The following is a 22,707-nucleotide window of genomic DNA, read 5'->3' as shown; positions in this document are numbered from 1 at the left end:
AAAAATGCTTCCAGGATATAGTCAGCATATTCACGTTCACATCAATTCCATTCACAGATGGATTTCAGCTTCCACCGGGTGCACTGCTTTAATCATTCATCCATCATTTGCCAACTTTGATTGTGAGGTACTAATAAGATGGATCAATTTCTTAAAAATTTGTTTTAAAGAATAAATGATGCTGTAATTCTGAACCTGAGGATCTTTACTATTTGAACAAATCCACAGATTAAACTGAAGGTGAATTAAGACTTCAGTTTTAGTTATTTCCAACTTCCCTGTGAGGATGCATATTCCATTAAAGCTCAGGCTTGTAGCCATACTTTCCCTTTTGCAGAAAATCATCGTTTTACAGTTAAAAATGCAGCCAATCAGTGGCTGTAACAGACAAATTAGCCATAATTCACTTGCTCATATGCTAGAGCCATGGGATCTGGCTCTCATTCACACCAATGCCACTTCTTGGTAATGACCTCCACCTTTAGAGATCAAGGGAAGAACTTTAGTGAGCAGCAACCCATCCACTCAACGAGTTTGCCTTGTGCTTTATGCCTGACGTATTGTGCCTACCTCAGCAACCCCCAATGTAAAACTGCTTTTATTTTTTGAAAAAAAATTCCTTTTGCCCAACTTTTAAACTATTTTAGTAATGAATTCTCTAGTTTAAGCATTGGCTTTTGAATTTTTGCATCCCGGAAAACAATTCTGCAAAGAAAAGACATGGGGCCAGGTTCCATGCAAAATCATTTAAAAAAATCCAATTTGTTTTGATTCACTGATGGCTTCTTGAATTCTTTTTTGCCTTGTCCATGATTGTGTAAAGTTGCATTCCTTTTCATAAACCTGGACTCTCAGTACTGGGTAACTGCAAAGGTCTCTCTGTCTCAAGAATTTCCGTGAAGATCTCGATCCAAAAGGCTGATTAGAATAAAGGTGAAGGATAGACACTGCAACGGCGGCTCGGCCTGGAGAGATACTTTAGATTTACCCAGGTACAACAAAAATTCAACTGTTATACACAGATGGATCTGGGTAAGTCAGATGTGTTTAGGGGCCCAGACTGAAATCTATCCCCTTCAGGATTATCTAGATGAGCTTAGGAACCTCGGGTGGGAAATAGAAGCTGAGACACTTGCAGGTGAGGAGATGCTGTTGTCCTCTGCAGGTTGCTGTCAATTTCTGGAACTTTACTGCTTTACTCACTGTTCAAGACTGTTGTCTTATGGTTATTTCTCTTAACTATATTATTTTTTTTAATTTTGTTGTTTTTTTTTTTTTTCTCCCTTGGTGGCCTCCCGGGCTCCCTCTCCACTAGCTCACAGGGGAATGAGCAAGAATGGGAACTAGCCAGGGGGATGGGGGGTGGGGGGCGCGGGTAACAAGGTGGGGGAGGCCAGGGGGGAAAGCTGCCATTTCAATCCTCATCCACCTCCTCGCCTTAGGACTCCTCACCACCCCTCCCCCCAGCATGACACTTGTAAAACTTATCCCTCTGCCGCTCCTGGATTTCTTTCATCTCATCCGCATACCGGCAGAAGGCGCCACCAAACTTGTCCCAGGCCTTGAAGGGCATGGTGATGGCATTGCGGTAGGACGGCTTCACCTCACTCACACAGTAGAAAAACTCCGTACTTGTTGCAGCCCACATCGAAGAAGAAATGTTTGGAGTCCACCGTAATAGAGGTGCCCTCCGGGAGTTCCCCGTACAGCCCCCCCCCTCCCCCCCGGCCACCGGCACCGACTCTTGGGCCTCAGGCCAGCTCGTGGTCTTCGCCTCCGTAGTCATCGAGGAGCTTGGCGAGCGTGTCGGAATTCGATGAGACCTTGCGCAGGCAGCACGATGGTCTGGCCGCTCTGGAGGCCGCCAGGCCCTGGGCCTGCGCCAAAGCCGCCGCCGCGGTTGATGGTCTGGCGGATGTGCAGGAAGGGGCCGCGCTGGTTCTCCTTGAGATCCAGGTAGTACTTGCAGTTCTCACGCACCAGGAACTCGCTCTTGAGGTGCGCCGGCCTGCCGCCCTCCTCAGCGCCCGCTGCCAGCTGCTCGGGGCTGCTGGGGCCCAGCTGCGCGTAGTGATCGATGAAGTCGCCCAGCAAGTCACGGAAATTGGCTGCCACCACAATCGACAGCGTGAGGCGGCTCTTGGAGACACCCGTGCCCACCTCTGCGATCTTCAGGAAACCGCCCTTGGCGTTCTGCTTCACATCCAGGTAGAAGCGCTTGTTCTGGATGTCCATCCGCTTCGAGGCCAGCTCCTGCTTCTCCTGCTGGCCGCCACCGCTGCCGCCACCGCTGCCGCCACCGCCACCGCTGCCGCCACCACCGCCGCCGTGCTAGCTGCCGCTGTTGCTGTCCACCATCTTCTTGGCTACTGCCTTGCCGCTGCCCACTGTGCTCGCGCCCCCGCCCTCCGCCCTGCGGCTCGCGCTCCCTGGCCCCCCAGCCTTGCCTGCCGGCTTCTCACGCGCTCCCACTGCTCATCGCCCAAGGAGAATTCTTGTGTGCTGGGCCAGTGGCTGTTACTGAGCTGGGGTACTGTACCCAAGTGGGCTTCCAGGTGCTCGCCAATGGTGACAAGGAGACTGTGGCCTGTCATCATAGGGCACCACCACCATTGGGTGACCACCTTCCAGGCTGCCTTTGCTGACCGTGATGACCGAAAGGCTGCCATACTTGCTGCCAGTGGTGAATAAGCCCATTTTATAGAGAGGAATTACTATTCTTAAGTGCGAAGACTGGCATTGGTTGAAGGTCACACGGCTGGAATGTATGGATTTGTACTCTGCTCATGCGACTTTAAATTGAGTCTCAGAATTGAGCACCATCCACTGCAGGGCTGGTTGGAGCAACAGCTGGTGGGGTTCCTCCCTCAGGATCTCTGACTCAGTGTGTGTCTGTAAAACCCACTCTTACCTTTCACCTTCTACCTTGGGTAGCCTACATCAGGGTCTTTGGTTGTGTGCCAGGCTGTGCCTGCTGCCTGCTGCCTGCTTGCAGGTTGGCCTGCTCTGCAGCCAGCAAAAGCTGAAAGTGTTTCATGTACCATGCACACCAGAGACTCTAATGCATCTATGCCAACATCCTGAGGGCCACTGCCCAGCAGAGAGCACAGCTGAGCCTCAGAGACCTAGAAAACCTCTCTTGGAATGCTGGCTCTGTTCCCTCTTCCTTTTTGTCACACTGTCAAAAAACCTATATGTGCTAGACCAAGGAGTGGGTGGCTAGGCCAGTCCCTAATGGGACTTTGTTGCTGTACATGAGCACTTCTACCTGCCACATCCTGGGCTCGCAACCCACTGGTATAAGTGCTAGATAATCAGGCCACCACTTCACACTTCAGGATAAAAGAAGCTCACCTGCGGTCTTGGTGCAAAGTCTACATGTTCAGGGCTTGTGTTACTAGCCACGTCCTCACTAGGGGATCAATAGTGTACTCTCTGGGGCTTCTTCCTCTCTGGGAATGACCAGGCCTTGCTTTATTCACAGGAGTGGCATCTTAGGCAGATCCAGGAGATGCGCAGCATGGATGTATGCCTGACTTTCATGTAGAGACTTAGATGACTGAGCCAGCCATGGATGGACAGGGAAATGCTTCTGCATCCAAGTTGCCTTGATGAATTCTTACTTAGAAGATGACCTGGCTCTAAGCAGATCTCAAGGGGAAAACAAGAGTAGATGGGCTGGGCCACATCTATAATTCTAGTACTTAGGTGGAAGAGACAGGTAGAGAGCAGCTGGAGGCCAGGATTTAACTTCATAGTGAGATTGTCTCAAAAGAAAGCCAATGACTGAGGAGGTAGACCAGTGGTTAAAGCAGGTTTCTACTGTGTGAAAGTGTCTGAGTTCAATTCCCAGCATTCTGAGGACAGCATAGACACAAGCTCTGTTTCCTGACCTCCTTTCAGAGGTAAAGGACCTAGCCACTTGATCAAGGTGCTTTACAATGAGAAAGACACCAATAGTACCTCAGTCTTGCACTGCCATTGAGCCTTTTTAATCTTTCTGTCCACTGATATGGACCAAGTCATGACTTCTGTTTCCCCACCACTATGCCAGGGGACCCTTCCCTGTCTGTTCCTTCTCAGAAGGAACACAAGCCATGCTTCTCAGGTAGAACCAGAGTATTTTTGGCAGTTCCTTGGACCTGTTAGTCAGGCCATGGACCTCAAGGAATCTGCTGTTCAAATGTGTGCCCAGGACCAGCTCTGTCGGGACGATGGAGGACACCTAGTGGAGGAACTGCCTCAGTCGATGTGGATGTGTAGGGACTGACAAAGCCACAGCTGAGGATAGAGATGGGGCTAGGGTCGCAAGGCTCCTTCCCCATTTGCACTTATCTCTGGATTACACCCAGCCATGTCCTCTGCTGCTCTGATACTGGAGATCGCTAGCAATAGGGGATCACACTGTGCATCTGTGGATTCTGATCTATGCCAAAGCATAGCCATTGGGAGTTGGTAAGGATTGCTGAAGAATGTCCTCTGGAGTTGGGGGGGGGGCTTTCATGTGATGTGTGTTGGCACAGGCGAGGGCAGTTCATAGGGAGTGCTGCCAAATCCCTCTTGAGGACTTCCTGCTTACCTGTGATCCTGCCCATGGTTACAGCTGGACTTGAGGTGGTTAGGTTGTGAGCTGACAGATCAGAGACCTTCTCTAAACAGAGCCCTGAGTTATCTGGAGGGACGACTTGGCCCTGTCTGATGGCCTGGTAGCTGCTACCCAGCTCTGGCTCTTTTGGCTTAGTGGGTGTGGAGGCCATGGTGCAGGTGAGGAAGGTCCTTTCCTTCTGGCAGCCCAAGGAGGAGATGTGGTTTGTCCCTACCTCTGGGCATTGCATTTTTGTCTTATAAGCTTAAATGTCTCTGGTCCTGGAGGAGCTCAGAGTCCAGAAGCAGAGAAATGACAAAGTAAGTCCTGACAAACTTGCTTGTCACTAGTGGCAAAAGGTAGCCCAAGGTGTAGGCTGTCAGGCATTCTGGACCTCAGACATGCAATTATTCTAGTCCAATGCCATCAAGACCTGCCCTGCAGGCAGAACACTTATGTCATGGGAAGATATGGTGTAGTAAATGCCAGGTGGGTTTGCCATGGAGATGCTCTCCAGGGTCCGACTCTTGAGTGGGGGTGGGCAACTTCACCTACCCCTACCAAGTGCTGAAGGGCATTCTTTCCACTAGGAAATAGCATTTTGTCATTAGTGGGAAGGGAGTTTGGGGGACAGATTGCATAAGCAGGGTACAAGCAAGATAGCTGGTAGCGAGTGGTGAAAGCTGCACTGCAGAATGAGGAACAGGAGGATGTAAACAGTTTACAAGGAGCCTTGAGTAGGTTGAGGTTTAAGTGAGCTCAGTGGGCGAGACCAAAGGCAGAGAGATTAGTGTTCAAGGCTAAGACTGAAAGGGGTTTTGAGAATCGTGAGGGCCCTGAGGTTGAGTTAGCAGAGGTAGGATTGGGCTTGGCTGTATGGGGTTGTGGATGCAGGAGCATGAGGGTTGGGACATGAGGGAGTGGTGGCATTCTGGCCTGTGCACATGGCATGAGTGAAGAGGGAAGGTACAGGGAAAGGACGTCTGAGGGCTCACTGGAGTCTGGGGCTAGGCCCTTGTATTGGGCCACTGAACCAGATGTGCTCGTAGTCTCTGAGTGATGCCTACACCCTTGGGAAGCAGACACACAGAAGATGAGCCTTTTCCAGGTTGCACCTACATACATTCAGGCATTTGATCTGTGTAGAGATCTGTGGTCCCATTGTGTGTGGTCAGGTTGAATTGGCCCAGGTCACTAGACAGGAATATAGACATCCTTTGCCCATAGGTCAGCTCTGAGGACCAGCAGAGTGGCAGAAGCACAACTGGTAGCTCGGTCCATGGAAAATCCGCACTATCCTTATCCTCCTTTTCCAAAGCCTGAGGTATCAGACACAGCAGGACAAGGCACTGCTGTCAAGGTACATAGGATATGATCTCTCAGTGGTAGCTTTTGAGAGTGTGAAATTGAGTTAAGCTGGGCAGTAATCTTTATCGACAAGAATCAAGGTTTCATTTTAGACACAGTATAGGAGGCATTAGCTGGTGAGTTACTGCTCCCATCGCTCAGCTCCATGGAAGTTTGTACTGGCCAGCCCAGTACTGTGAGTCCCATACAGGCCCATCATCCTTCCCCCTCTGGGACAGGTGGGAGGCCTCATAGGGACAGACAGCAAAAGACAGGGTCCTTGCTGTCCCAGAGCCTTCACTTGGATTAGCTTGTCACTTGACACTGGGAGGCAATTCTGGCCTCACTGTCATCTCTCATCCCACATGCCCACAAGCATGCCATGCCAACCTACCATCAACAATACAAGTCTATGGGCTCTGTTGCTGTCAGGGAAGGTGCCAGGCCCATCTGCATCCACGGGGACACAAACAGCCCCAACAGCAGCCACCCCATTCCCCTCCCTCCCACCCTCATTCTCCTTACTGCCCACATGCCGCCCCGGTCTTTTCAGACTTGTGCACAGGAGTTGACCCCGGCTGGCAAACATCAGCTGACCCTCCACCTGCCTCAGTGTGACCACTAGGCACCTGCGTTGGTCACTCACTTGGGTGAGTGTGTGTGCACACTTGTTCCCACACAACACACTAACACTGGGTCGGGCTTAGACACAGTCACACAGAGCTTTCTCTGCAATTACCACAATGCCCTAGGCTCCTTCCTTCCCCAGACATCCTTGAAAATGAGATCACTGAAAAGGGCCCTGTGCCAATGTAATCCTGGCCCTGTCTCCATGCCCACTATCCAACACTCCCCCAGTTTAGACACTCATCACAGGAGAAAGAAGCTTGATGCCCACATGTGAAATGAGGTATCACAAGAGCTGCCTCTACCCATCTGCATTTCACTTGGCATGCTTTGGCTGAATTCTGACATTTCCCCTCCTAGCCAGTCCCAGGCCCAATACTGCCTCTCAGCTCTGTTGCCAGGGGCCGAACACCTTCCTCACCTTTTGTAGGCTTTCACACGTGTATGTGTGTGTGTGTGTGTGTTTATCCCATGATCCTCCTCAGTTCCCCTTTCTAAAAGTGGTAGAGTTTTTCTGAGCTCCTGCCAGCAAGCCTCCAGGGAAATGGGTCTTACTTTGCCAAGACATTCTGCCCATACCTGGAGAGAAAATGGGATGATGGTGCTCATGATTATGGAGGACATGTACACCATATGGACAGTAACAAAGGGTACTTGTTGCAGATGCCCAGGGGGTATCCACAACCCTTTTGGCCCCATGGAGGCACGGTGCTCCAGCAAACAGGCCCTGTGAGTGACCAAGTGATCCTTGTCCTGCAAGGCTCTCACTGATTTGGTCAGCTGGAACACATCCAGGTCTCACCCAAGTGGACATGTAGGTCTTTGCAGAACCAGCTTTCACTCCTCTTCACCCCTTCACTGGCCTCTCTGTCATCTCTCCTCTTACAAGCCCCCAGGTGCACCCACTCACTCAAATTCCAGCCATCAACCCTGCAAGTCTGTGGGACTTGAAGCTGCCTGGGAAGGTGCCAGGCCCACAAACTACCATGTAACCACAAATAGCCTCAACAGTTACCACACAGCATTTTCCATCCCCTCCCAACCAATGCTTCTTTCTGGCCTTATGCCACTCCCTGTCTTTTCAGACCTAGCAGTTATATAAACACATGCAAGGAAGGGCTGGCTGCATCTTCCTGTATGAGGCTCTCCCATGGAGTTCCTAGTCTCTGTCCTCCCATATCAGTGGAAACATCTGGAGGTGAGGCTGCAGGTGAAGGCGACTGGCTTGGTGCTGTTCCTTCCAAAGAAGGGATAGCCAGCCTTAGGTACAAACACACACACACACACACACACACACACACACACACACACACACACACACACACACACACACTCACACAGGTGAAAGCCATTCAAGGGCAGAATACTGTCTGTTGTGTATGGCAGAGACACCAGAAGGAGAATGTGTGTGTGTGGAGGGAGGCAGCATAGTGGAAGGCCTGATGTGGATCCTTTGGGGACTGATCTCCTGAGCTCTGCCGGCACTGCTGTTAGCACTGGCTTGCACCATCTTCCAGCTCCACTGACACCAGAGCAACAGCCATCACCACAAATGCACTGACCACAAGCTTCTGCATGCAGGGAATCTTGCCTAAGGGCTCTTCAGACAGCTCCAGAACTAAGCCCCACCTTGCACCAGCCCCTGCCACACACCTGACTGCCCTCTTACTCATTAATTCTCTGCCTTCTTTCCCATATGACCTACTGTTTCCTTTCTTTCTACTGTTCTTATTGTTAATTTCAAGAAAAAACTGGTACACAATGACTTCTCTCTGGTGGAAAAAAGTTCCAATCCGTGGCCCCAAATCATGTTTGAGTTGGTGCAGCCCCTGGCACTGTCTACTAGGAAACACAATCCTTGAACAGTTACCCTTCAGAGGACGTCCCCACTCTTTGCCTCCTTGTTTTTGGCAGTCAAGAAGCCATCCACCTTCCTTATTCTGGATTCCTTACCTTTTTGCTGGTAGCCTGTTATCTGCCCATAATTGTAGGAGTAGTACCTCTGATTTAGGTCACAGGCCTCTGTGTCCCAACAGTAAATGGAACTCAGAACCGAACTCACAGTGCATCTTCCTAAGGTGGCAGGGAATTTTGGAGGACAGGAGTGCAAAGGAAAACACGGAGGGAAGGGCCTACTCCAGTTGTTGCCCAGTCCAATGCAAGGAGAACTACTCTGGAGGGTACATGTTGGGGAGACATCCTGGGGCCCAAAGTTCACATAAAGTGCTATCAGCAGTTCTGTCACACAGGGATTTATGAGGGGGAAAGAGGAAGGGAGAGCCTGTTTGTCTAAAGATATGGCCAGCCCATGTCTTATCTTCTGCTGATGACCTCACATGAACAGTTGGAACTAACACACACACAAGCCCCTACAAAACAACTAGTATGTGTGCAAACCAATGCACACAGTCTTCAGATAGCATTTCTGGCCAGCATCCTGGCAGGTAGGTTGGAAGAAGCTGCTGGCTAGCACTGAAGAGAATGTAGAATGTTGTAGACGGACCACTGGGAGAACTCTCCCTAGATGAATCTGTGCTAGCTTGGAGAACCCATCCAAGCTCTGAAGAAATAGGTCACTTGAATTAATAACAGCACCAATGCTGGGGTTTCCTGCCACAGGGACTTTTGCACAATTCATCAGGATATCTTGGCAAGACTACTTACTCCTAACAGCACTGGGAAGTCCAAGGGGTTAGAAGGCTCTAGAATGTCCTTGCAGGCAGCACCAATGTATATTTCCAGTCCATGGCTAGCAGGAAATAGTGTGTGAGGGAGGGGAACATTAGATTTTGGAAGGGAGGTGAGGGGGAAGCGGTTGGACAGTCCCAATCTCTGTCAGAGAGACTGCAAGAACCCTAGCAAAAACCTTCCTTTTACTCAACAAAACAGGTATGGATATTTCATTGTGGAAAGCACTGCATCTGGCTTAGACATTCACGTGTGAGCAGAAACAGAGCAAGGAACCTCTGGCACCACCAGACATAAACCTCTTGACCTCCCTGACTGAACCTGACTAACCTGACTGGTTCTGCTGTGGCATGAATTCTGCCAGCCATTGTTTTGCTCACCAATGGATGCCATCCTGCAATGTGCTCCTCATGGGCCTGCTTTCCTAGAGGAAGGTTCATCACATGCCATGTCTACCCTCTGCATTCTCAGTGAAAGACAGGTGGCTTCCTTCAGGGCACTGAAGCAAAGACAAGGTCTTTAATTAGAAAAAAGATAGAATTTCACAGGAATAAGAACAGGGGGATATTAAGAGTGACTTTAGTAAGGAGCCATAAATGTCTGTTCCACACCTATATATGCTCCACTCCCATACTGAGTTTTATCACAACATCTAACTCTGTCACATGCAATGTGACAGAGGCGTCCCAGGAAGGAAAGTCCTTCAGAGTATTACCTCCAATTAAACATAAAAAACCCAGAAGAAATGACATGTCTCAAGAGGTAGTCAGTGTCACCCTTCAGGACAAAACCTCCGTGACAGTTTCCTGGCCTTGAGTTTAAGCTGTACAACTGGCACTGAAATAATAATAGTAATAATTCTACAGAGATATGACAGATTTGTGGCCATTGGATAAGATGTCCACTCAAATCAGGTAATTGGGATAGTTAATATCTCTGAAAATATTTTTTGGTGGAGTCCTACTTTTCTTATCTTTGTGGCCAGGTGATCCTTGCTCTAAGTTTAGCAGTCCCATTACTATGTTGGTTTCCATTCTGTGGTTGCTGGTGGCAACTTCAGTCTGAAAGAATTACAGCCCTGCATGCCCCTGTGGAAAACATTGGAGACCATACGAAGCCTTTACCAGCTTGTTAGCATCAGACAAAGTGTTGGCACAATCATCATCTCATGCTGAACCAGACAGTCATGACGCAGAGAAGCCATGCTGCTGAAAGGAAAACCTCCCCTTCCTACTGCTTTAACTCATGCCAATGTGCACTTACTTTTCATAATGTCACCCATTCAATACTGCCATACACATGCAATCACACTGTGCATGACTGTGAGGGACAGCACTGCAGGGACTGCTGATTTCACTGTATCTTGTTCCTTCGTTTTTCCTAGTACTACCCCAGCAAGGGGTAGGAAAACAACCACTGGGCCAAAGAGAAGCTGCACTTATAGGCTATTTTTCTAGAGTGGGTGTACCATTTGCACTCTGCTGCCATTAGATGAAATGTCTGAATCTCTCTGATCTTAACTAATATCACTATAACAAACATTGTTAGTGCAAATTTTTGTGAGGTCTGAGGTTACACCTCCAGTGTGCTTCAAATAGGTAATGGCATCCAAAACCCTGCCATGTGTTTGTCATCTATATTTGATGGTGGTCAAAGCTGACCGTACAAGTCTTTTGCTCACATTTCAGTTAGGTTGTATTTCTGTGTTCTGACCATGGAGTTGTGAGCCATGTTCCAGAACATTTTACCGGACTGCGCGAGGTGACAAAATCAGAAAAAGGTGAAGGTTGCTCAGAGTCTAAATTTTTCAAGGACAAAGCTGAGATTCAAACATGGGCAGTGCGTGCTTAGACACCATCGTGAGCAGTTGCTCACCACAATCATCACTGTGGGCACAGATGGACAGCCATTCAGAGGCACAGGTACCTCCTAGCATTATTAATTATGGGTACCTGTGACTGGTCTAGCTGATCTGAGGACAGCTAAGGAATACTTTAACTCACACACTAATGGGCTAATAAAAGTGACAATGTTTCATTATGCTACAAGGTACTTTATACTCTGGATTCAATACTTTGGACAAGGAGCACTAAATTGTGACTGTATCACTTTTTGGGAGGCAGCAGGGGAAGCAAGTGAACAATCTCTGAAATGTGAAAGATCATGAGCTACCACCTCCTATCCACATCCTAAGGCCCCTTTGCTAGACAAAAATGCATCTCCTCCCTAAAAGCATCCCCAGAAGAATGGCCCAGTATGGACCTAAGGAGGTTCTGTAAGCATCCAAAGAAAACCAGGTTTCAAGTGACTCAGTGGCAACAATAGATTTGCCAACCAACTGCCACCATTAGGAGGTCAGAGTGAGTTTACTTTGTGGCTTGGGTAGTAGGAATTGGAGGCTGACTTGATGGGACTTCTGAAGAACCCTGCAGGGTTAAATAAAGTGGCCAAGCAGATTGACACGCCACAGTACCTGTACCCACATCACTCAGTAGCTTATCACTAGGTGGTTCTACAGACTACCTGACAGTGCACAGAGGAAGGCTGCATAGCCAAGTGCTCAGGATACACTGACCAAAGGTTATTGCTGAGGAACAGAAATGAGCAGAACAGGCTCAGCTCCTCAGTAACCTGGACTCTCCCATTGGGTGAAGCACAAAAACTCTGAAGACATACAGGCCTGTGTTCAAGTCCTATTTCTAACACATTGGAGCAGATTAAGCCAGAGCTCAAGTTCTTCTGGTACAAAGCTGTGATAATATCCTTGTCTGTTAGGGAGAAGTCACATGTTGCTTGTTATACTCCAAGCTCAGTGGTAAAGGAAGCACATGTCCACAGACACAGATAGCTCTCATTCACTCATTGCCAATCTGGACACAGGTGACAATGCTGAACCCCAGAACCCAGACTGGTCATAAGAGGCCCTAATCCCTTCACCAACTTGGCAAAGTGAGACCTGTATTTCCAGCAAAGCAGAGGAACCACAAATTGCAGAGTCTCTGGAATTCCAGCACAAACTTCTTAATCCTGGTTCTTCACAATCTCTATAAGCGTAGTGCCCATCCCTCATGGTCACTATGTTGACTGAGTGTGGCTGAAGGCTCAGCCAATGCCAGAGGTAAAGGCAGCTTTCGGGGTATGCACAGGGTGCCTAGTGCCTGGGCCTCCAAACATTAGTGAGAACTAAGAGCAGAAATCCTGTGGTCAGGCCTCCTGAGCCCCATGCAGAACAGCAGCTGAACAACTGCCTTATCTTCAGCCACAGAACCAGGGGGACTGTTATCAGACTCAGCCAAAACACACAGGCTCAGAGTTGCAAAAGAACAAAGTTTCTGAACACTATAATCAAATTCCACTCAGAAGTGAACCGGAGGGAGACACATTCATCTACAAATACTGATAGATGGTAACCTGCCTCTATAAAACCTTAAAAGAATCAAAAGATGGGGAAGATAAGGAGTAACAGCCTTCCATGATAACCCTATAAGGGAAATGCATGCAAATACATGCTCCTTCTCAATAACTTCCTACTGACACTCTGCAATCACTTTGCTTATCATGGAAAAAGTTACCTTGCTGCCTAGCCAGCCAAAGACCTTCTTATCCATCCACTAAGGCTCAGTCGTAGAGTGCTTAGAGTGCAGAAGGCACTGGGTCCAAGCCCCAGCATTTTTCACACACAGAAACACCACCACTATATTGTGACACATGATCCTGATCAAGGGCTGTCAAAAACCAGATCCACAATCTTACAAACAGCCATAAAGAAAACATTCTGTTTGTTCTGAGATAAGGACATTTAATTGAATATTAATATGGCCTATCCCCTCTCCTGCTATTGAGAATGACTCAGGAAGTTTGCTGTTTCTAGGACACCAGCCCAAGCAGAAGCAGCACAAGCTTCATCAGCAGGTCCAACCTCTAGCTCCACAGAACCAAGAACATTATGCAAGACAGTTAATTCAGTCAACACTACTTCAGGATGTGTTTCATCGGTAACACAGGTCAAGCCATAGAGATCACAATGGCAGAAAACTCAACAACATCCACTTATGGCTGTTGGTAATGCTCTGGTAAAAGAACTGCTCTTACAAAAGACTTAATGGCCTTTGGATGAGGCTCCATCAATGCTTGATACAGGATGCATGGTGTACTTCCCCTCCCTTGTTCACCCACAGCTCAGTGTGTGTAGTGCAGTGACTACACAAAGACAGCTGGGAGCCTAGATTACACAGGCACCATACAAATTCTAAGGAAGAGACCTTTCAAGACCCACACCCACTGCATCTGGGACAGACACCAAGTCACTGAGTCAGCAAGCCCAGCAAGCAGCAGGCATTCAGCAAACTGGGTCTCAAAGAAGGAAAATGGTAACATCTGAAAGAGTGTGCCCCAAGACCACTGATATTCTATGGGACCAGAGTACAATGGGCAGTGGGCAACATTTGCCTTCCAAACATCAACTTCCTAAAATCTGCAGGATACTGTCTGCACCCCTCCCCTCTATGTTGAGGGATCACTGTGCTAAGATTTTGCTGCAAATCTTCTTGTAGCCCTGATTAAAACTGAAAAATACTGAAGAGGAAGAAGAGGAACAGCCAGCAGGTGGCATGTGAACTACAGGGGAGCCAAGAAAGAATAGCAGAGGCCTATTTACAATGACATGAACAAACAATGAAATGAGAAGGCAAAATCAACAGCTTATCAGGAGCAGGAGAAAAAGACACCCAATTGGCAGGAGTCAGGCAGCTGGCCCACACTGCCATAGAACCATAATCTGCTCCCAAAGGAAAACCCTTTGCAGCTGCCAGCACTGCCTGCCAGCCAGCCTGACACCATACTGTGCATTCTACCCTTCAGCCTCTAATCCATTTCACCCAAATTTCTGCTCATATGCCCTTATAAGATCCCTAGGGCTGGGTGCTGGTGGCTCATACCTGTAATCCTAGCTACTTAGGAGGGTAAGATCTGAGGATCACAGTTCAAAGCCAGCCTGGGAAGGAAAGTCCGTGAGACACCTATCTCCAATTAGCTACTAGAAAACTAGAAGTGGCACAGTGGCTCAAATGATAGATCACTCGCCTTGAGCTGAAGATTACAGGGACAGGCATAGGACCAGAGTTCAAGCCCCATGACCTACAATAATAAGTAAATAAATAAATAATTATATAAATAAATAAATAAGATTCCCTAGGAACATAGCTCTTTGGCCTTACCAGGTCTCCTAGCCCCATGAATGGGATACTGACCTGCCACCCAAGACCAGCACAGCCAACCCAGGACACTAGGGCCAAGAGCAATGTAATGAATCCAACTACTAAGAGCAAGGATCCTCATCCTGGATGCATGGCTAGTTCCACTTCAGTGTCTGACAGCTGCTGGGTACCTCATGCTCATTGGTCACCCTACTTGTCACAGAGTCCATGTGCACCAGGAGTCACACAGAGCAATGAGCCACAGCCATGTGAAGTCAGAACTTAAATGACCAGCACACAGAGTATAAAATAAAACCCACCTTGGAAAAACACACAGAATCAGGCAGGGGAGGTTCTGGGGACCTCACTTTAGACACCAGAGATGCCAGTGAATAGAGCTCATGGTGACTGCTTGCCCACAGAGAGTAAAACATTGGGTATGTCCACAGGACACACTGAGCTCACGTTTCCTCCCAGGGTGGTTGCATCAAATCTGGGTGCCCAGGAGTCCTGAGACAGGGCAGAGAAAAGGAGTGACAGGGACAAGCCTGATGCTGGAGCCTTCACTCCCCAACTTCTCCCTAAAGAAAAAGCATGAGCTATTGAATCTACACTTGTGACCCCGCAGAGGCTATACAACCATGCATATCATGCAGATCTCTGGTCCACGGGGATCTCTGGTCAGACAGCGATCTGTTACTTGTCACAGCAGTTAGTACAGAAAGTACCTCACTTTAAGCACACACTTTTCCTTTCTCTTGGTAGTGCATTCTGTTTCATACAGTAAAATGAAGAGCAACGCCAGGCTCTCTTACCAAATCACTTCTCATGCCATTCCATCCAACAGTATGTTGAAAGTGAAAAAAGCAATCTTTATCATTTTTTAAAGCAAACTGATGTTATTATGTCCAACATAACCAGCTAATTCTTTTTTGGGGGAGGGGTCCAGTCGTGGGGACTGAACTCTGGGCCTGGGCGCTGTCCCTCAGCTCTTCAGCTCAAGGCTAGCGCTCTACCACTTGAGCCACAGCGCCATTTCCAGCTTTTTTCTTTCTGCTTAAGTGGAGCTGAGAAATCGAACCCAGGGCCTCAGGCATGCAAGGCAAGAGCTCTACCACTGAGCCACCTTCCCAGCCCCAGGTAATTATTTAGTTTATTTTTTATAATTATCTTTAAGTAGTTGTACAAAGAAGTTCCCATTCTACAAAATAGTATATGAGTACAAAGTGTCTGACAACATTGTCACTCTCTTAACCCATCCCTTCTCTCACTTTTTTTATTTAATTGAGATTAGGTGATTACATAAATTTCACATATTTACAGTATTGTGAAATAGTGATACTTAGAGTCATGATCACATTTTAACTTTCACAAGGCAAATTGTCATTATCATGGTTTATATAGTTTGTGAATTCTATGAGCTTTGACAATACAAGTTATTTTTTCCACATCTGGTGATGTTTAAATTTCTTTCTTTTTGCTTATTGTAGGATGTTTCCACTTATTCTGTTCCTCTTCCTGGCTTCCCTCTGTGTGTGTGTATATCTATCATATATATAGTCAAGAAAATGGAGTCATTTAGCAATGACATGACAAAATGGTTGGCTGTCCTTTGTTTCTTGAGTCCTGTTACTTTGCCATATCTTCTTGCATTTGGCTTTATCATCAACATATCAGGGAGACCATGTACCATTTCTCTCTTTGTTCTTGGCTTACTTTGCTCAAAATAATCTGCTCTAGTTCCATCCATTTCCCTGCAAATGTCATTATTTTGTCCTTTCTAATGACTGAATAATATTCCATTGTATATAAGTACCACAATTTTTGGGTGCACTTATCAGTAATGGGGAATCTGAGTTGTTTCCAAATCTTGGCTATTGTGAACAGTGCTGCAATAAACATGGAGGTGCATGTGTCTTTGTATACTGGTTCCTGTTGCTCAGGGTAGATGCCTAGGAGTGGTATAGCTGGGTTATAGGGGAGGTCTATATTTAGCTTTCTGAGGTACCTCCAGACTATTTTCCAAAGTGATTGTATTAGTATACATTCCAACCAGCAATGCAGTAGGGTTCCTTTTTCTTCCACATCCCCTCCAGCATTTGTCGTTGGCTGACATTAGGATGTGGACCATTCTGACTGGGGTAAGGCGGTGTCTCAGTGTTGTTTTTATTTGCATTTCCTTTACAGCCAGGGATGATGAACATTTCCTCATACCCAGCTAATTCTAAGAGCCAAGTGATATAAGAGAGCAAAGGAAAGGGTAACACTGTCCAAAAAGAAATGATTCCCTGATTTCTGTAAGTATAAACCCTCTGAACATCACCTTTATATACTTTTTTTTTTAAATTTTATTCATGGGGCTTGAAATCAGGGCCTGACCACTGTCCAGGAGCTTTGTTCCTGAATGCAAGTGGCTCTACAACTCACTGTGCCCCTTCCAGTTTGCTGGTGATTAGTTGAAGATAAGAGTCTCACAGACTTTCTTACCTGAGACGGCTTTGAAACATAATTCACTCTCAGCCCGCTGAGCAGCTAGGATGACAGGCATAGCCACTGTAATGCGGCTCAATTTTTAAAAGTCTTTAATACTTAAAACCAAGAAATGTACTCATTACTTGACTTAGGAAACAGTAACCTCTCTGTGTATCACCTTTGTCATAACAACAACAAATAATAATAAAATAAATTATTAAACCACTATCTCCACATGAGAAAGAGCCCGTGGCCTGACAAGCAATGGCAAGAAGGGTGGGTCTGAGCTCTCTTCACAGACCTGCCTGTCCACAGGTCGGTCTGTGCAGGGCTCTCCTCCTCACCGTGGTCAGGCAGCATTTACTCTATGGCTCTGAAGGAGCCTGATAATACAGAGTGATCCTCCACACCAGGTCCTCCAAGGAGTCAGGAATAAATGTGAGGCACCCCATGAGTGTCAAAGGTTAAAACGCAGTATTGGCAAAGCACTTGCTGTCCAGAAAAAAAAGAGGCTGAATGCTCAGAGCAAGCAGGGACACAAGAACCAGGAAGCCAACAAGCAGGTACTAGAGATGAAACTCTCCGGAGCCCTCAAGTGCCACTTACCACTTGTGATAGAAACATGGGTCATTTCCACCAGACTCCAGCCCCCAACCACTGGCTCAGACCAGAGCCAGTGAAGCACAGCCATCCCCCAAGACTTGCAAGTGTTATCACGGTACACACGCATACGGAGGTGAGACTAGATAGGCCCTAAGGTCCAAAAGAGTAATATTTCCAAAGGACTGAGTTGGATCTCAGACCCTTTCATTAGTTCTTGCAAGAGCTAATATAGATGACCGGCCTTTTTCCTCCTCCAGCTTCCTGTGAGGTGGGGTGATATCTCTGCCCACATGAGGCTCTTTCCAACCCCAGGAAGTCCCAACCATAGCTAAGGTGATTTCAGCAACAGGCTCTTTTTATCTCCAGAACTGTTAGCTAAAGCAACCTCTTCTTTAAGAAGTACCCAGCCTCTAATACCTTATCCTGTTAATGAGATACTAAGAGATCCTGAGGGTTACACAGTTTCCTCTCAATGGCCCAATGAGTCCCCATGGATGCCCTGAGTGAACATCTACCTGGTAGTGATATCACAGTGCCCGTGTGCTCCCTCAGTGACAGCTCCCATAGTTGAAGCTCCACCACAAATCCACAAAGGTCTTCTGGAGTCCTGAGAGAGGAAGAAGACTGAACACAGGACTTAATCCTGCACCCAAGATACAGGGCAAAAATCATACCAGCCACTGACTACTCAAGAGACCAGGACAAGTCACACATCGAGCTTTTACACCAGTAGGGTCAAAACACAGCCTCCACAAGCTACACACTGGTTCCAACCCAGTTCCTCAACTACACAAGGTTACTTTCATGAAGTCAGTTTATCCACCTGGAAAACCAAGAGACAGCACATAGCAAATAGTGTCACTTGCCCAAAAACATACCAGTCATGAGGCAGTACTGGGCAGAACTTAGCTCCTTCCTAGATTTAACAAAACATTCTGTGCAATAGCACAGGGAGGAATAGTACAAAGAAGCCTGTGAATGAGCTGCTCCATGAAAACCACTCACATCTTCCTCATTATTTCCATCCGGCTATGAGGAAACTGGGGCTTCAAGATATGTTTGGTGATGTAACATCCCCTCCATCCATGAATGTAAGCACACTCAGTGCAGACCTCACCTTCTGACTACTGCTGCCAGAAGACATGTACCCAGAGCATCATACATTGAAGAGTGGTGCGAGCGTCCCAGACACACCTGTGGGCTTGTGGCATGGTACTGGTGGGTGGCACACAAGTTTGAGGCTGAGGATGAATTCTGCTCGTCATCACCTGTCAAAGCAGTGAGCACAGAGCACACAAAAGGAATGTGCAGGCAGAGCTATGTAGTGTGAGCTGCCCACAGCCTCAGCCCTGTCCCTGTTAAGGCACCCATGGCAGCACTGACTGGGTGGAAGCAAGCTTTGCACTTGTCACTCTGCAAGGAGAGTCATAAATCACACTATAGGACTGCACTGAGGCCATCCTCCTAATCCTCCTACCTGCCTGTGGACTCTGCTGATGTCTTTAGGATGACAGCAAGCACCCCAGGATGATCTCAGGTAGGCAGTACTAGCATACAACTGAAAGACCATTCATTTTTCTAAGGAGCTCTAGGTTCCCATGGGCAGGGCCCTTGCCAGCACTGATACAAAGGAGCCACCCCAACCCACTGTCAGATTCATGCTGCTGTGGAGCCACTCTGGCCTCTTCTAATTCCTATGCGGAAGCACTAACTCTGTAGGAGGGTTTTTGAGGTGAGTAGGGTAGGTGTGAGGCCAGGAAGGTAATGTGCACTTTGGAAAGTTAATGCACTCACCACACACTTCTCAGGCCAGCACAAATCTGGACAGCAGAACACAAGGAAAAGGACATATAGAAAAGGAATAGGGGGTAAAGTTCAAGAAGCCCTGGTAGTCATAAATTAGGTTCAGCTCTGCCAAAGAGAGCACAACACTCAGCTTTCAGTGGTCCATCCTAAACACTGAGCTCTGCTGGAGAACAGGGGATTCCTTAGTTGCTGATAATCCTGGAAGATGAATACACAATCATAACCCAAACCACAATGCAAACCACAGACCTGGGTCCAGCATTCCTCCAAAAGGGAAGAAGAGGGTTTACTTTCTCAATGCCTACTGACCTGAGTGTGGGTAAAGCTACTCAGAGATGCTTACCCAGGACACTGCAGGGTTTAGACAGAGTAATACCAAGTGCCATTACAGACTACAAATATTAGCAGTGTCCACCTTGAAACCAGCACTTCACAAGTACAAAATAGAAGTAGTTGGGCTTCAAAACCCTTGAGCACAAACACAAATGACAAAAAAACAAACACAAACACATATCATTATGAGGAAGGGCAAATGATTGGTATCGCATCTACCTTATACTGAGGACTGCTAAAATTCATCATCACCAAGCTATTCACAATATGAGGAGTTGAAAGAAAGTGAGACTAAGAGAAATGACTCCTACTTCAGAAATTTGTCTTATGGAATGCAGCTTCACACAGACGTCAGGGCACTGCAGCTTCCCAGGGTAGAACCTACTTGAAAATTTATGTCAGGGTCCCCTATCTTATTATGAACACACTATACTTTAAATTCTCCTCTGGGCCAGCTATGAGACCACAATGATTAATTCTCACCAATTAATGAGACTTGGTATATCTTAGCGATGGTAAATAATTCTGCAATAAACATAGTTGTGCTGGTAGCTTTAGTATGGTCTTGCTTTTGATCATTTTGGTAAATGCCCAAGAGTGGGATTGCTGGGTCATAGGGGAGCTCTATGTGGAGTCTTTTGAGGAACCTCCATACTACTTTCCAAAGTGGTTGAACAAGTTTACACTCTCACCAACAATGGAATAAGGTTCCCTTCTGTCTACATTCCCTCCAGCATCTTGCTTCTAGCTTCTAACTGGGGTGAGATGGTATCTCAATGTTGTGTTGATTTGCATTTCTTTTATGGCTAGTAAGGTTGAGCATTTCTTCATGTGTCTATTGGCCATCCTTCTTTGTTGTTGCTTTCTATGTCCCTCCCCCATGGTATAACCCCTGCTTTCACTGTATTTGATGTTGTTATAATTTGTGGAGGGGAAGGAAAAGAACAAAAATTTTTAATATGGATACAGGGGGATCCATTACAACAATGAGATGTACAAGATGTTATGTCGAAAAACAAACTTTACAACTTTGACTGGGGATGGTGGTGGTGGTGGTGGTGGTGATGGTGTGGATAGGGGCCGGTGGGAGGAGAAAGAAAGGGATGGGAAGGGAACACAAAGGAGGAAGCAACAATGCTTGATAAGAAATGTACTCATTATCTTGCCCATGTAATTGTAACCCCTCTGTATGGTATTCTCACAATAAAAAATAACACTTGGCAGCTCTGACCAAGGAAACACAACTTGCAAAGCCAGCCCATTGAAAATTACGAAGGATTCCTGAAAAATAATGAAATGATGGTAGAGAGTGCATTGTCAGGAACTGGAAGGTTTATGGTTAAAATGACAATTATCCCCAAACTGACCTATAAATTGAATATAATTCCAGTAAACATCACAAGGCATTTTGTAGATACCAATGACCTATTTCTAAAATATATTTTAAAAAGCAAAGGAATCTTTAACAGCAGGACAATCTTAAAAACATATTTAGGACACTGTCACTACTACCATTTTTAAAGTCAATGTAGTGTTAGGGGATGTGTCTCAAGTGGTAATATGCTTGCCTAACAGGACGGGGATAAGTTAAAACCCCAGTTACACACACACACACACACACACACACACACACACACACACACACACACACACACACACACACAATTGCATCTCTACCAGTTAGCACCAAAAGAATATGGAAGACTAGCTCAAAGCTAGATATTTAAAAACAAAAAGAAACAGACCAATATGTATACAGCAGATTTATTTGACAAAAGCGACAAACATATTTAAGCTATTCAAAGGATTGAACTTTTCAAGAATACTAACACAACAAATTTGGGGGGACAAGATGGACCTTCATCCTACCCTCATGAAACAGGTATGATGGATCATAAATCTGTACATAAGAAGTAAAATTACGAAGCTTCAGAAAGAAAATACACTTGCAACCTCAAAAATAATTGTTTCTCTTTTTGCCGTAATAAGGTTAGAAATCACACTTTCTAATCAGGTACTCTTCAACTGGTGGCACCCTTCCTGTCCAAACAGACGCTTGTTTTGTTCTCCTTCTGACATCATGTCTCTTCTGGTCCAAGATAAAAGCCACCGGGAAAATAGAAAGTCCTCCCTATCCCCAGTATGCATAAAAATCATATTCCAGGGACCAGTTAGGTCCCATGAACATCCCTGCAACAGTTGTGATCCATAACCCAGACCTTCTCCACATCCGACTCCAACAGGGTAAATTCCTTCTAAATCTACAGGGGACCACCATTCTTAATTATACTCAATTCCAATATGCCAATCATTGACATAAAATGAACTATTGCTTTCATATAGACCACATATATTCTCCTATATGCTTTAAAACATCTGTAGTTTACATATACCAAACATTATTTTGTAAGGGATCATAACAACAACCACAAAAAAAGGTCTGTACATATCAGCACAGTTCCAAGCAACTTTTTGGAATAACTCTGAATTGCATTCTTTGGACCCAGAGATACAGAACTTAATAAGACAAAAGAACAATCGTATGAAATTAAAAGTTCCATTTATAATTTGATGGTGTTAATTCAGCCCAGTAATAAGTAATAAGTCAGGTGTAGGATTATAATGAAATAATAGGCCCTAGCTAGCATATGAAGCCCTGGATTCAAGAAGGAACATAAGAAAAAAGGAAGGCAAGGCCAGACAAGGGCAAGGGCATGGGCAAGGACAAGGGCAAGGTCAATGCCAAGGCAAATACAAGGACAAGGTAAGGACAAGAGCAAGGACAAGGGCACGGGCAAGGATAAGGGCAAGGGCAAGGCAAGGGCAAGGGCAAGAACAGGGACAGGGACAAGGACAAGGGCCAGGACAAGGACAAGGACAATGGCAAGGGCAAGGAGAGTGCAAGGACAAGGACAAGGGCAAGGGCAAGGACAAGGACAAGGACAAAGACAAGAACAAGGACAAGGACAGGGACAAGGAGAAGGACAAGTGCAAGGACAAGGACAGGGACAAGGACAAGTATAAGGGCAAGGACAAGGGCAAGGACAAGGA

General features: G+C 46.6%; 1 pseudogene; it reads right to left on the bottom strand.

The window, feature by feature from the left end:
* Positions 1 to 1,414: 1,414 nt before the first annotated feature.
* LOC138806818 (transcriptional regulator protein Pur-beta-like) lies at positions 1,415 to 2,358 on the bottom strand (annotated as a pseudogene).
* Between the last annotated feature and the right edge of the window lie 20,349 nt (positions 2,359 to 22,707).

This window comes from Dipodomys merriami, unplaced genomic scaffold (assembly GCF_024711535.1).
Source record: "Dipodomys merriami isolate MVZ:Mamm:240054 unplaced genomic scaffold, mDipMer1.0.p SCAF_100, whole genome shotgun sequence".
Lineage (NCBI taxonomy): Eukaryota > Metazoa > Chordata > Mammalia > Rodentia > Heteromyidae > Dipodomys > Dipodomys merriami.
The sequence above is the reverse complement of the archived record's forward strand: the minus strand, read 5'-3'. Positions and strand labels throughout refer to the sequence as shown.